We start from the raw sequence: 13,627 nt of genomic DNA, 5'->3' as shown, positions 1-13,627 counted from the left end.
TCTGTCTTATATCTATCGCCCCTCAATTTAAAGCTATGTCCCCTCGTGCTAGACATCACCATCCGAGGAAAAAGGCTCTCACTGTCCACCCTATCCAATCCTCTGATCATCTTGTATGCCTCAATTAAGTCAACTCTTAACCTTCTTCTCGCTAACGAAAACTGCCTCAAGTCAAACAAACAAACAAAGAACAAAGAAATGTACAGCACAGGAACAGGCCCTTCGGCCCTCCAAGCCCGTGCCGACCATGCTGCCCGACTAAACTACAATCTTCTACACTTCCTGGGTCCGTATCCTTCTATTCCCATCCTATTCATATATTTGTCAAGATGCCCCTTAAATGTCCCTATCGTCCCTGCTTCCACTACCTCCTCCGGTAGCGAGTTCCAGGCACCCACTACCCTCTGCGTAAAAAACTTGCCTCGTACATCTACTCTAAACCTTGCCCCTCTCACCTTAAACCTATGCCCCCTAGTAATTGACCCCTCTACCCTGGGGAAAAGCCTCTGACTATCCACTCTGTCAATGCCCCTCATAATTTTGTATACCTCTATCAGGTCTCCCCTCAACCTCCTTCGTTCCAGTGAGAACAAACCGAGTTTATTCAATCGCTCCTCATAGCTAATGCCGTCCATACCAGGCAACATTCTGGTAAATCTCTTCTGGACCCTCTCTAAAGCCTCCACATCCTTCTGGTAGTGTGGCGACCAGAATTGAACACTATACTCCAAGTGTGGCCTAACTAAGGTTCTATACAGCTGCAACATGACTTGCCAATTCTTATACTCAATGCCCCGGCCAATGAAGGCAAGCATGCCGCATGCCTTCTTGACTACCTTCTCCACCTGTGTTGCCCCTTTCAATGAACTGTGGACCTGTACTCCTAGATCTCTTTGACTTTCAATACTCTTGAGGGTTCTACCATTCACTGTATATTCCCTACCTGCATTAGACCTTCCAAAATGCATTACCTCACATTTGTCCGGATTAAACTCCATCTGCCATCTCTCCGCCCAAGTCTCCAGACAATCTAAATCCTGCTGTATCCTCCGACAGTCCTCATCGCTATCCGCAATTCCACCAACCTTTGTGTCGTCTGCAAACTTACTAATCAGACCAGTTACATTTTCCTCCAAATCATTTATATATACTACAAAGAGCAAAGGTCCCAGCACTGATCCCTGTGGAACACCACTGGTCACAGCCCTCCAATTAGAAAAGCATCCCTCCATTGCTACTCTCTGCCTTCTATGGCCTAGCCAGTTCTGTATCCACCTTGCCAGCTCACCCCTGATCCCGTGTGACTTCACCTTTTGTACTAGTCTACCATGAGGGACCTTGTCAAAGGCCTTACTGAAGTCCATATAGACAACATCTACTGCCCTACCTGCATCAATCATCTTAGTGACCTCCTCGAAAAACTCTATCAAGTTAGTGAGACACGACCTCCCCTTCACAAAACCGTGCTGCCTCTCACTAATACGTCCATTTGCTTCCAAATGGGAGTAGATCCTGTCTCGAAGAATTCTCTCCAGTAATTTCCCTACCACTGAAGTAAGGCTCACCGGCCTGTAGTTCCCGAGATTATCCTTGCTACCCTTCTTAAACAGAGGAACAACATTGGCTATTCTCCAGTCCTCCGGGACATCCCCTGAAGACAGCGAGGATCCAAAGATTTCTGTCAAGGCCTCAGCAATTTCCTCTCCAGCCTCCTTCAGTATTCTGGGGTAGATCCCATCAGGCCCTGGGGACTTATCTACCTTAATATTTTTTAAGACACCCAACACCTCGTCTTTTTGGATCACAATGTGACCCAGGCTATCTACACCCCCTTCTCCAGACTCAACATCTACCAATTCCTTCTCTTTGGTGAATACTGATGCAAAGTATTCATTTAGTACCTCGCCCATTTCCTCTGGCTCCACACATAGATTCCCTTGCCTATCCTTCAGTGGGCCAACCCTTTCCCTGGCTACCCTCTTGCTTTTTATGTACGTGTAAAAAGCCTTGGGATTTTCCTTAACCCTATTTGCCAATGACTTTTCGTGACCCCTTCTAGCCCTCCTGACTCCTTGCTTAAGTTCCTTCCTACTTTCCTTATATTCCACGCAGGCTTCGTCTGTTCCCAGCCTTTTAGCCCTGACAAATGCCTCCTTTTTCTTTTTGACGAGGCCTACAATATCACTCGTCATCCAAGGTTCCCGAAAATTGCTGTATTTATCTTTCTTCCTCACAGGAACATGCCAGTCCTCTATTCCTTTCAGGAAGTCCCTCAGCCTTTCCTCATAAGATCTTCCCTCCATACCAGGCAACATTCTGGTAAATCTCCTCTGCACCCTTTCCATTGCTTCCACATCCTTCCTATAATGTGGCAACCAGAATTGCACGCAATACTCCAAATGCGGCCGCACCAGAGTTTTGTACAGCTGCAACATGACCTCATGGCTCCGAAACTGAATCCCTCTACCGGGTCCCTGGAGCTGTGATGCAGCAGTGCTAACCACAGTGCCACCGTGCCGCTCATATAGTAGCAATCTACATTAGTCAGGATTCATAGCTGACAAGCATATGCTCCATTATAATCTCACACACTCAGCACTTCGCATTCCCATCTCACAGATTGCAAACAGTTAAACAACCACGACAGCCACATCACTCAAACAGAATGCACAGCACTCACTGACACACTTCCTTCTCTTTTGTAGGGAAAGGTGGTGCACTGCTAAAGGCAGCATGAGGTAATTGGAGAGGGACAGACACACCCGCATTTCCTAACGCCAATGGAGAAGAGGATTCTACCCATTATTGGGATGGAGGTTGCTGAGGTCATGGCCAATGCTGTCAATATCGATAGCGTCCTCATAGCCAATCCTCCTCCTTACATCCCACCTCGCCTTCATCTCACTCACTCTTCTTTTTGACAAACTGCAGTATGCCCTTACTCTTTCCTATCGCTCCACGCCTCTATTTCAGTCCCATGCTTTTGACCTGTTGGACAGCATGCAGGACACCATCACAAATCTCGCCATCTGCTCTGTTGAGTGCTGCAGGACTTGTCCCGAATGGGCCAGACAGCGGGAGTATTTTTTTCAGTGTGCCAATGGTTTGTTCTATCATGAGGCAGCTTGGCTTTCATTGTTTGCATGCTGTGCATGCATGTGTGGGTTGTGTACAGGAGTCATCAGCCACATTGCCCATTAGATAGCCCTTTTGCGCCCATTGGCTTTGCTGTGCTGGCTCAAAGGTAGCTGGCACAGGAGACTGCCGCAGAATGAAGGTGCCATGACAAATGTTCTCTCTCATCCCTGTGGCTGGGGAAACAACCTGGAAGTTGCCATGCAGGCTGAGTGCAAATAGGCCTTTTAAATTACTGTGGTGCACAGCCACGCCAACAATAATTAAATGGCCCACACGCCTAAATGAAGGCTGTGCACAACAAAAGAATATTAGAAGGAACATTGTTCATGACTAGGATGCTGGGCATTGACTTGCACGATTTGCTGCCGATAGTCACACATCATCTGGGTGTTGTCGGCCTGGAATTTCTTTCAGTTCCAGCACAGAGCCGAGTTGGCATGCAGTGCCTGCAAATCATGGGCGGGATTCACCGATATCACGGGCAAGTGTTGACGCCGGCGTCAAAACCGGCGCGAGCGATGCCGGCGCCAACGGGCCTGCAAGCCCAGTAATTCTCCTGTTCTTCAGGGGCTAGAACAGCGCTGGAGTGCTGTGCACTGCTCTGGCGGTGAAAGCTGGCCCTACACGGCCAGCATGGGTCCGTGCATGTGCACAACGGCCGTCTCCGCTCCGGCGCATGCTCGTGGTTGCCGTCTCCACGCCGACGCGGAGCAACATGTCGGCGACCGAACAGCGGGCCTGCGCAGCAGGAGGTAGGCCCCTTCCAGATCGTGGCCGCCCGTTTATTGCAAGCCCCTGATCGCAGGCCTGGACCCCGTGGAGCCCCCTCCTGGAGTCAGATCCCCCCGCCCACCACCAGGACATCCACATTGGCCACAGGTCCGGGCTCCCGGAGGGTGGTACCAATTCTTAAACATGCCGGTGGGATCCTGCGGGAGTTCAACCCGTCACGCGCCGAGAATCGCCGTGGGGTCTATTTCAGCGGGCGCAATTGGCGCTGATTCTCCGGTCGCCGGATCGGCGTGGCCGGATTCTCGCATCCCATCGGCGATTCTCCAACCCGACGCGGGCTCGGAGAATCCCGGCCCATGTATGTACAGTTAATGTGACTTGTAGTTGCCTCTCTGAGTAGAGAGCCTCAGTGGCCTCCTTTTACACAACAGTTCAGCAAACTACGAGATGTTATAAATATCTCCAGCCTCAGTCTGGCCAGATGCAGATGCATCAAAGTTCAAGGCAATGGTCGCCTTCACAGCCGCTGATAATGCAGCCCTTGCTCTGCTGAGGTTGCAATTGTTGCTGCAGTGCGTGACAGATTTCACTGAGGATATCCTTACTGTATCGCAAGTGTCACTCACATTTTGTTCCTGACTGAGGTTCAGGTAGGAGCTTGTTCTCTGAACATCTTGGATTGCTGTGATTTTTCTGCTGAGATCCCTCCTCTATTCCTCCTCCCTCTTCCTGCAGCTTGTCCTGCTTTAAGTTCCCGCTACTCATTCTCCAATTCATGTGGTATTGCAATGGGAATACCCACTACACATTAATGTGTGGGAGGCACTAATTTGTGTAGATAGCTTGAAGCCAACAAAAACGTCCGTCAATGCCTGCCACACATCTTCCTGTGGATCCCAGGAACTTTAAGAACATTTAGAGTCATAGAGATCTACAGCATAGAAAAGGCCCTTCGACCCATTGCAAATGTGCCAGTGAAAAACAACCACCTAACTATTCTAATCCCATTTTCCCGCACGTGGCCCATAGATTTGTATGCCTTGGCATCGCAAACGCACATCTAAAATGTTATGAAGGTCTCTGCCTCCACCACCCTTTCTGACAGTGAGTTCCACACTTTCACCACCCTCTGGATGAAACAGCTTTTCCTTAAACCTCCTCTAAACCTCTTGCCCTTACCTTAAATCTATGTCCGCTGGTCATTAATCCCTCCACCAAGGGGAAATGTTTCTTCCTGTCTACTCTATCTATGCCCCTCATAATTTTATACATCTCAGTCATGTCCCCTTCATGACTCCTCTGCTCCAAGGAAAACAACCCCAGTCTATCCAATCTCTCTTCATAACTAAAGCTCTCCAACCCAGGCAACATTCTGGTAAATCTCCTCTGCACCCTTTCCAGCACTATCACATCCCTCCTATGATGTGAATTCCAGAACTGCATGCAATACTCTAGCTGTGGCCTAACCAATGTTTTATATAGTTCAGCATAACCTCCCTGCTGTTAAACTCTGTGCCTTGGCTAATAAAGGCAAGTATACCACATGCCTTCTTAACTATCTATCCTGCGACCTTAAGGGTTTGGTGTTCATGCACACCGATGTCCCGCTGATCCTCGGTCCTGCCGTTTATCATGTATTCCCTTACCTTGTTTGTCCTGCCCAAGTGCATCACCTCACACTTATCCACATTGAATTCCATTTGCCACTAATCATCCCATCTGACCAGCCCGTCTATATCCTCCTGTAACCTAAGGCTATCCTCCTCACTACTTACCACCCCTCCAATTTTCATATCATCCGCAAACTTACTGATCAAGCCTCCTAATTTCAGGTTTAACCCATTTATGCAAACAGCAAGGGCCCCAACGCTGACCCCTACAGGACCTCACTGGATGCAGGCTTCCAGTGAGAAAAACACCCCTTGACCTTAATCCTCTGCTTCCTGCCACTCAGCCAATTTTGGATCCAATTCACCAAATTTCCTTGGATCCCATGGGGCTCTTATCTTCGTTATCAGTCTCCCATGTGCCACCTTCAAAAAAGCCTTGCTGAAGTCCAAGTAGACTATGTCAAATACATTTCCCTCAGCGACACACCCAGTCACCTTGTTGCTAACTTTTGCCTTAGTTTAATTGCTTTGTTTTATCACCTTTGCTCTTGAGTCGCCAGGTATCTTTCTGATACCGCCACGTGGTTCAAGTCCGAGTAATGATCAATAATCCAATACACCGCTTAGTAAGATTTAAATCAAAGCACATTTATTATACACAGCAATCACTACTCATGTACAAATTCTACGTCTAAGCTACTTCTATGACTAACAGGCCAATACTTAACTTGGAACTGGCCCACCAGGTCAGGGAAACGAATGGCCTTTCGTTCGGGTTCTGAGCCTGCGGGATTCGAAGTTGGTGTAGATTGGTAGCAAGGAGCGCCTATCTCGGAGCGAGTGTTGAAGTAAGACTTACTAGATATCAGCGATGGCAGGACCGGTCACTGTCAAGGGTTGGTTCGCGTTGCTGAGTGACCCGGTCTAGAAGTGAAGCAGAGGGGCGATTTGAACTTGGGCTTGATTCTTATAGTCCCCAGGGGCTTCCCGCCTTTCGGGGCGGACCCTGTACCTGGTTCCAAGTGATTGGACTTCGTCCCAATCACTTGGTTCAATTTTCTCCAATGCTGGAGCCGTTCCCTGATCGATGGGCGGTCCTGAGATGGTCGTTCACCTCCCATTGTGTAGGCTTCTGCTGGCGCCAAAGAGTCTGGTTTGGCTTTATGTTTCTAAATGTTGCTCATTGTTCGCGGGGATTGCTCATTAATATGCAGATGGCTGGTGTTTCGCTATGTTGATGGTTGCCGGTATCGATCTTGTCTGGCCTTTCCAGAGGTAGATACACACTCAACCTGCAGCTGCTCGTTTGTGTCCTGTTGACTGACTTTCCCATCAGCCTTTGCCGTTCGCCATTTTAAATCGGGAGTTAGCCATTCTAAATCGGGAGGTAGCCATTTTAACTGGCTACAACCTCTTTGAAAAATGCAATCTAGTTGGTCAGTCGACCTCCACTTAACAAAACCATGCTGACTGTTCTTGATTAATCCCTGCCTCTCCAAATGCAGATTAATTTGTCTTTCAGAATTGCTTCCAATAGTATCTCCACCACTGAGGTTAGACATGCTGGCCTGTGATTTCCTGGTATATCCCTTCCTCCCTTCTTGAATAATGGTACCATATTGGCTATCTGCTGGACCTCCGGCACCTCTCCTGTGGCCAGAGAGGAATTGAAAATTATTGTCAGTGCCATTGCTGTTTCCTCCCTTGGCTCACTCGACAGCCTGGGATACATTCCATCAGGCCTTGGAGATTTATCTACGACGACTGCCAAAGAAGGCTAATGGTATATTGACCTTCATTGCGAGAGGTTTCGAGTACAGGAGCAGGGAAGTTTTGATGCAATTATACAGGGCGTTGGTGAGGCCACATATTGTGTGCAGTTTTGGTCTCCTTTTCTGAATATTGTGTGTAGTTTTGGTCTCCTTTTCTGAGGAAGGATGTTCTTGATCTCGAGGGAGTGCAGCAAAGGTTTACCAGACTGAATCCAGGGATGGTGGGACTGTCATATGAGGAGAGATTGACTAGGTTAGGATTGTTCCCGCTGGAGTTCAGAAGAATGAGGATGGAATCTCGTAGAGACTTATAAAATTCTAACAAGACTAGACAGGGTAGATGCAGGGAAGATGTTCTCGATGGTGGATGGGTCCAGAACCAGCGGTCACAGTCTAAGGATTCAGGGCAAACCATTTCGGCCAAAGGTGAGGAGATATTTCTTCACCCAAAGAGTGGTGAGCCTGTGGAATTCATTACACCAGGAAGTAGTTGATGCTAAAACATTGAATATATTCAAGAGGCAGCTAGATATAGCATTGGGGCGAATAGGATCATAGAATTATAGAATTTACAGTGCAGAAGGAGGCCATACGGCCCATTGAATCTGCACCGGCTCTTGGAAAGAGCATCCTATCCAAGCCCATACCTCCACCCTATCCCAACACCTCCACCCTATCCCTACACTCCACCCTATCCCCGTAACCCCATCTAACCTTTTGTTTGGACACAAAGGGCAATTTAGCATAGCCAATCCACTTAACCTGCACAGGATCAAAGGTTATGGGGAGAAAGCATGATTATGCTTTCGAGTTGGATGATCAGCCATGATCGTGATAAATAGCGGAGCAGGCTCGAAGGGCCAAAAGGCCTCCTCCTGCTCCTATCTTCTATGTGTCTATGTATCTCTGTAGACCGCTCAGAACTTCCTATTTTTCAATTGATGCTCACTGTTATCAGTGCTGCGTGGGGGGCCCTTTCATGTTACTGAATATGTGCTTACCATATAACATTAAGAAAGAAAATTAGTTGGAGAATTGAGCTCCAAACTGGCAGCTTTGGTGTCAAACCAGCATCAGCATCTGCCTACTTTGTATACCCCTTGCATTCACCAAATGCTGTAATGTCATTGCTGATATTGCCACAAAAATATGTACGCATGTCGCTGATGTCATCTTTGCACACCAAAGACAATTGTGGGACCCGAAAAAAACCCCGTAAATAATCCTTATTTCTTGCCCATTGTTTGCTAAAGAATCCGTCGGCATGGTTAACAGTACAGAACAGAACAGGCCCTTCATAGAACATAGAACATTACAGCGCAGTACAGGCCCTTCGGCCCTCGATGTTGCGCCGACCTGTGAAACCACTCTAAAGCCCATCTACACTATTCCCTTATTGTCCATATGTCTATCCAATGACCATTTGAATGTCCTTAGTGTTGGCGAGTCCACTACTGTTGCAGGCAGGGCATTCCACGCCCTTACTACTCTCTGAGTAAAGAACCTACCTCTGACATCTGTCTTATATCTATCTCCCCTCAATTTAAAGGTATGTCCCCTTGTGCTAGGCATCACCATCCGAGGAAAAAGGCTCTCACTATCCACCCTATCCAATCCTCTGATCATCTTGTATGCCTCAATTAAGTCATCTCTTAACCTTCTTCTCTCTAACGAAAACAGCCTCAAGTCCCTCAGCCTTTCCTCATAAGATCTTCCCTCCATACCAGGCAACACCCTGGTAAATCTCCTCTGCACCCTTTCCAATGCTTCCACATCCTTCCTATAATGCGGCGACCAGAATTGCACGCAATACTCCAAATGCGACCGCACCAGAGTTTTGTACAGCTGCAACATGACCTCATGGCTCCGAAACTCAATCCCTCTACCAATAAAAGCTAACACACCGTACACCTTCTTAACAACCTCTCAACCTGGGTGGCAACTTTCAGGGATCTATGTACATGGACACCGAGATCTCTCTGCTCATCCACACTGCCAAGAATCTTACCATTAGCCCAGTACTCAGTCTTCCTGTTATTCCTTCCAAAATGAATCACCTCACACTTTTCTGCATTAAACTACATTTGCCACCTCTCACCCCAGCGCTGCAGCTTATCTATGTCCCTCTGTAACTTGATCCTTCCGCACTGTCTACAACTCCACCGACTTTAGTGTCATCTTCAAATTTACTCACCCACCCCCGATGTTGTGCCGAGCATTGTCCGAAACCAAGATCAAGCTATGCCACTCCCTGTCATTCACGGGCAGCACGGTAGCATTGTGGATAGCACAATTGCTTCACAGCTCCAGGGTCCCAGGTTCGATTCCGGCTTGGGTCACTGGCTGTGCGGAGTCTGCACATCCTCCCCGTGTGTGCGTGGGTTTCCACCAGGTGCTCCGGTTTCCTCCCACAGTCCAAAGATGTGCAGGTTAGGTGGATTGGCCATGATAAATTGCCCTTAGTGTCCAAAATTGCCCTTAGTGTTGGGTGGGGTTACTGGGTTATGGGGATAGGGTGGAGGTGTTGACCTTGGGTTGGGCGCTCTTTCCAAGAGCCGGTGCAGACTCGATGGGCCGAATTGCCTCCTTCTGCACTGTAAATTCTATGTAAATTCTGGTGTGCTCCATGTGCCTATCCAATAACCGCTTGAAGTTCCTCAAGTGCCCGACTCCACTATCACAGCAGGCAGTCCATTCCACACCCTAACCACTCTCTGAGTAAAGAACCTACCTCGGACATCCCTCCTATATCTCCCACCCTGAATCTTATAGTTATTGTTTTACCTCCATTTCTTGTTACCAGCTAGTCCAGGAAGACTGATCAAAGTGAAGCCAATTGATGCCACATATGATCAGAGCCGGCGCCCAACTGGCAAAGAGCAGGAAGCTTGGAAAGAAAATACTTGGACTTAAGTCATACTTTTCATAACCTCAATGTCTTAAAGTGCCTTTCAGCCAGTGAAGGGCGGCACGGTGACACAGTGGTCTGTGTGGAGTTTGTACGTTCTCCCCGTGTCTGCGTGGGTTTCCTCCGGGTGCTTCGGTTTCCTCCCACAGTCCAAAGATGTGCACGTTAGGTGGATTGGTTCCGCTAAACTTTTCCGAGGTGGGTTTACGGGTATAGGGTGGGGATTGGGCCTAGGTATGGGTTTTTTTCTGAGGGTTGGTGCAGACTTGATGGGCCGAATGGCCTCCTTCTGCACTTTAGGGATTCTATGATTCTATGAAATGTTAAGAGTAATGGAAGGATCTGAAACATTAACACTGTTTCTCTCTCCACAGATGCTGCCTGACCTGTTGAGTACTTCCAGCATTTTCTGTTTTTATTTCTGATTTCCAGCATCCGTAGTATATTGAATTGTTTTGTAGCTCAAGAGCCTCATCTCGGACACCTTGTAGGAGTGTTAGAGCTTGAACATGTTACAGAAATCCCCCCTCGAAATACGTAACACATGATTGATTTCCCATCTCCAGTTAATTTTGTTTTAGAAGTTATTTCAACTCTGTGGGATTCAGGTAGTGTCAGTTTGCTTGTGCCACCCTATAAGCTTGCACTCACCTCACTGACAGCAGTTCCCAAGACTTTTGAATGGAGATTTGCTCTAATCAGCCTTCTTATTCAGAACCGCGCTCTCTACAGAGAATCTGTGGAATTTATGAGCAGATTAAGAAGGCGAGGGTCATCAACCAATCAGTTTAATAATAATCTTATTAATCTTTATTGTCACAAGTAGGCTTACATTAACAGCGCAATGAAGTTATTGTAAAAAGCCCCTAGTCACCACACTATGGCGCCTGTTCGGGTACACAGAGGGAGAATTCAGAATGTCCAATTCACCTAACAACACGTCTTTCGGGTCTTGTGGGAGGAAACCGGAGCACCCGGAGGAAACCCACACAGTCACAGGACGAACATGCAGACTCCGCACAGACAGTGACCCAAGCTATTTTCTGTGAGGTTAGTGCTTTAATCCTGTGTTAATAATAAAGTTTGCTTTAATATAAAAGATACCTACTGGTCAGAAGAATCACTACTGGAGTGAAGAATCATTTCCTCAAAGTTTTTGAAACATTTTAAAGTGTTTGGGGTTCTTGTCCGGTATCCTAACAAACATTGGGGTCTGGGATCTTAACACTAGCTTTTCAATACTGGAAAAGTTGTCTGGCAGTAATTGTAATTTATTATGGTATTAAAAGCTCACTTACTTCTGAACGCACCAACCCTATGTTTTGCTGGCATGTTTAATGGAGAAATAATGGGTAAATACTCACCTTCATGCCACTGCACTTATTTCAGTGCCAATTTTAGAAGCAAGGACTGGTATAGCACAGTATGTTGAAGTTACCTCTTACTGAAACTTCCAGATTTCCACATTCAGCTGCACATTTGGAGATGCCAGATTTTTTTCCTACCGGTATGACTGAAGTGATACGCACGCAAAGCAAGGGCACATGGAGTGAGATCCATGCTGATTACACACAACACTGACTTTGAGAGCTGTGCGCTCCCTCTGTGTTCAATCATTTTCTTTTACCATAGAATCACAGAATCCCTACAGTGCAGAAGGAGGTCATTCGGCCTATCGAGTCTGCACCGACACTCCGAAAGAACACCGTCCCCAGGTCCACTCCTCTGCCTTATCCGCGTAACCCTGTAACCCCACTTAATCGCATATCTTTGGACACTAAGGGGTAATTTATCATGGCCAACCCACATAACTTCCACATCTTTAGACTGTGGGAGGAAACCAGAGCACCCAGAGTAAACTCATGCAGATACGGGGAGAATGTGCAAACTTCACACAGTCACCCAAGGCTGGAATTGAACCCGGGTCCCTGGTGCTGTGAGGCAGCAGTGCTAACTACTGTGCCACCGTGCTGCCCCATTGAAGCTGCTGACATTTCTATTAATATATGAATGATTAAGCATTTTCTATAACTTATGAAATATTCAGGGTACATTAAATGTATTCAGTCTTATTCAAGGGTCATAGTTAGTAAACAAGCCTGAATGCAGTCTTGTGGCCCACTGAAATTAAGGAGGTTCACTCACGTGGTCCACTCACTGGTCTAGGTTGCCCGTCACTGGTTTGAACTATTAACAGAAGAAGCAACACCAAATCTGACAATGATATGATAATAAAGCAGCTCATTTCATCAAAGCAGAAAGATTTTTCTGACCCAGTGCAATTATTCAGATGAACCTATTGAAAAAACAATCTTGCATGCAATTTTTGTAGTTCAAGGACGTGAATGATTTCTGTTTTTGATCTTTAGATGCAAACATTTAAAGAAAAAAACACCATGTGTGAATGCATAAAGTAATATTGAAACAAAATGCCCTGTCCTGTACCACCATTAACTCTTCGATCATGGTTTGAAAACAGGGGAAGAATTATTTTCACCACGCTGGTGATTCTCAGACAATCTAACATCTGCTTTATAGGGTTGCAATGACAGGCTTATGTTTCAATGGATGTCAATACACTAACAAGTAATTAGTTCAAACAACACTGGCATGAAGCCACTCAGTTTCCGAACTTACAATTCAGACTATAGAATCTACAGAGCAGAAGGAGGCCATTCGGCCCATTGAGTCTGTACTGGCCCTTGGAAAGAGCACCCAACTTAAGCCCATGCCTCCACCCTATCCCCATAACCCAGTAACCCCATTTAATCTTTCGGACGCTAAGGAGCAATTTCGCATGGCCAATCCACATAACCTACACACCTTTGAACTTTGAACTGCGGGACGAAACCGGAGCACCCACACAGACATGAGGAGAACGTACAAACTCCACCCGATAGTCACCCGAGGCCGGAATTGAATCTGGGTCCCTGGAGCTGTGAGGCAACAGTGCTAACCACTGTGCCACCGTGCTGCCCATGTTTAGTTGAGACCAGAACGTCTGATTGGGTGAGTGTATCGTGACAAGAAATGACTGACTAATGGGGATACTTTTCCACTTGGGAAACTCATCTTTCTGGTCTAAAATGTTAATGCCAGCTTGGTGCTCCTTAGTATAACTTTTTCATATCATGTTAATTCCTCCAAAAGGTGTTGAACATCTGACGTGCATGAAGTAAAATACTTCACGTCATATACCTAAGACCCTGTCCAATTCTTACAACAGGAAATATGTTAGTAACAGTGTGGAATTAAGCACCATATAATTGCACAGAAAATAACATTTTTGGAAGTATAACAAGACTGTTGTGGGGTAGTACAAAAGCAAAACACCGCAGGTGATGGAAATCTGAAATAAAACCAGAAAATGCTGGAAATGCTCAGCAGGTCAGGCAGCATCTGTAGAGAGAGAAACACAGCTAACTTTTCAGATGGATGGCCTGAAAGACGATGGCCTGTGTTCTGAT

General features: G+C 46.8%; 1 long non-coding RNA gene across 1 annotated transcript in view; it reads left to right on the top strand.

Annotated features, from left to right (window-relative positions):
* Positions 1 to 11,293, top strand: part of LOC140403795 (uncharacterized) — a 110,690-nt gene extending 99,397 nt beyond the window's left edge. Inside the window, exon 5 of the long non-coding RNA XR_011938420.1 lies at positions 10,535 to 11,293. This is a non-coding gene — a long non-coding RNA (uncharacterized lncRNA). The remainder of the gene's footprint in view (positions 1 to 10,534) is intronic.
* Positions 11,294 to 13,627: the final 2,334 nt, after the last annotated feature.

Source organism: Scyliorhinus torazame, chromosome 2 (assembly GCF_047496885.1).
Source record: "Scyliorhinus torazame isolate Kashiwa2021f chromosome 2, sScyTor2.1, whole genome shotgun sequence".
In the NCBI taxonomy this organism is placed as follows: domain Eukaryota; kingdom Metazoa; phylum Chordata; class Chondrichthyes; order Carcharhiniformes; family Scyliorhinidae; genus Scyliorhinus; species Scyliorhinus torazame.
The sequence above is the reverse complement of the archived record's forward strand: the minus strand, read 5'-3'. Positions and strand labels throughout refer to the sequence as shown.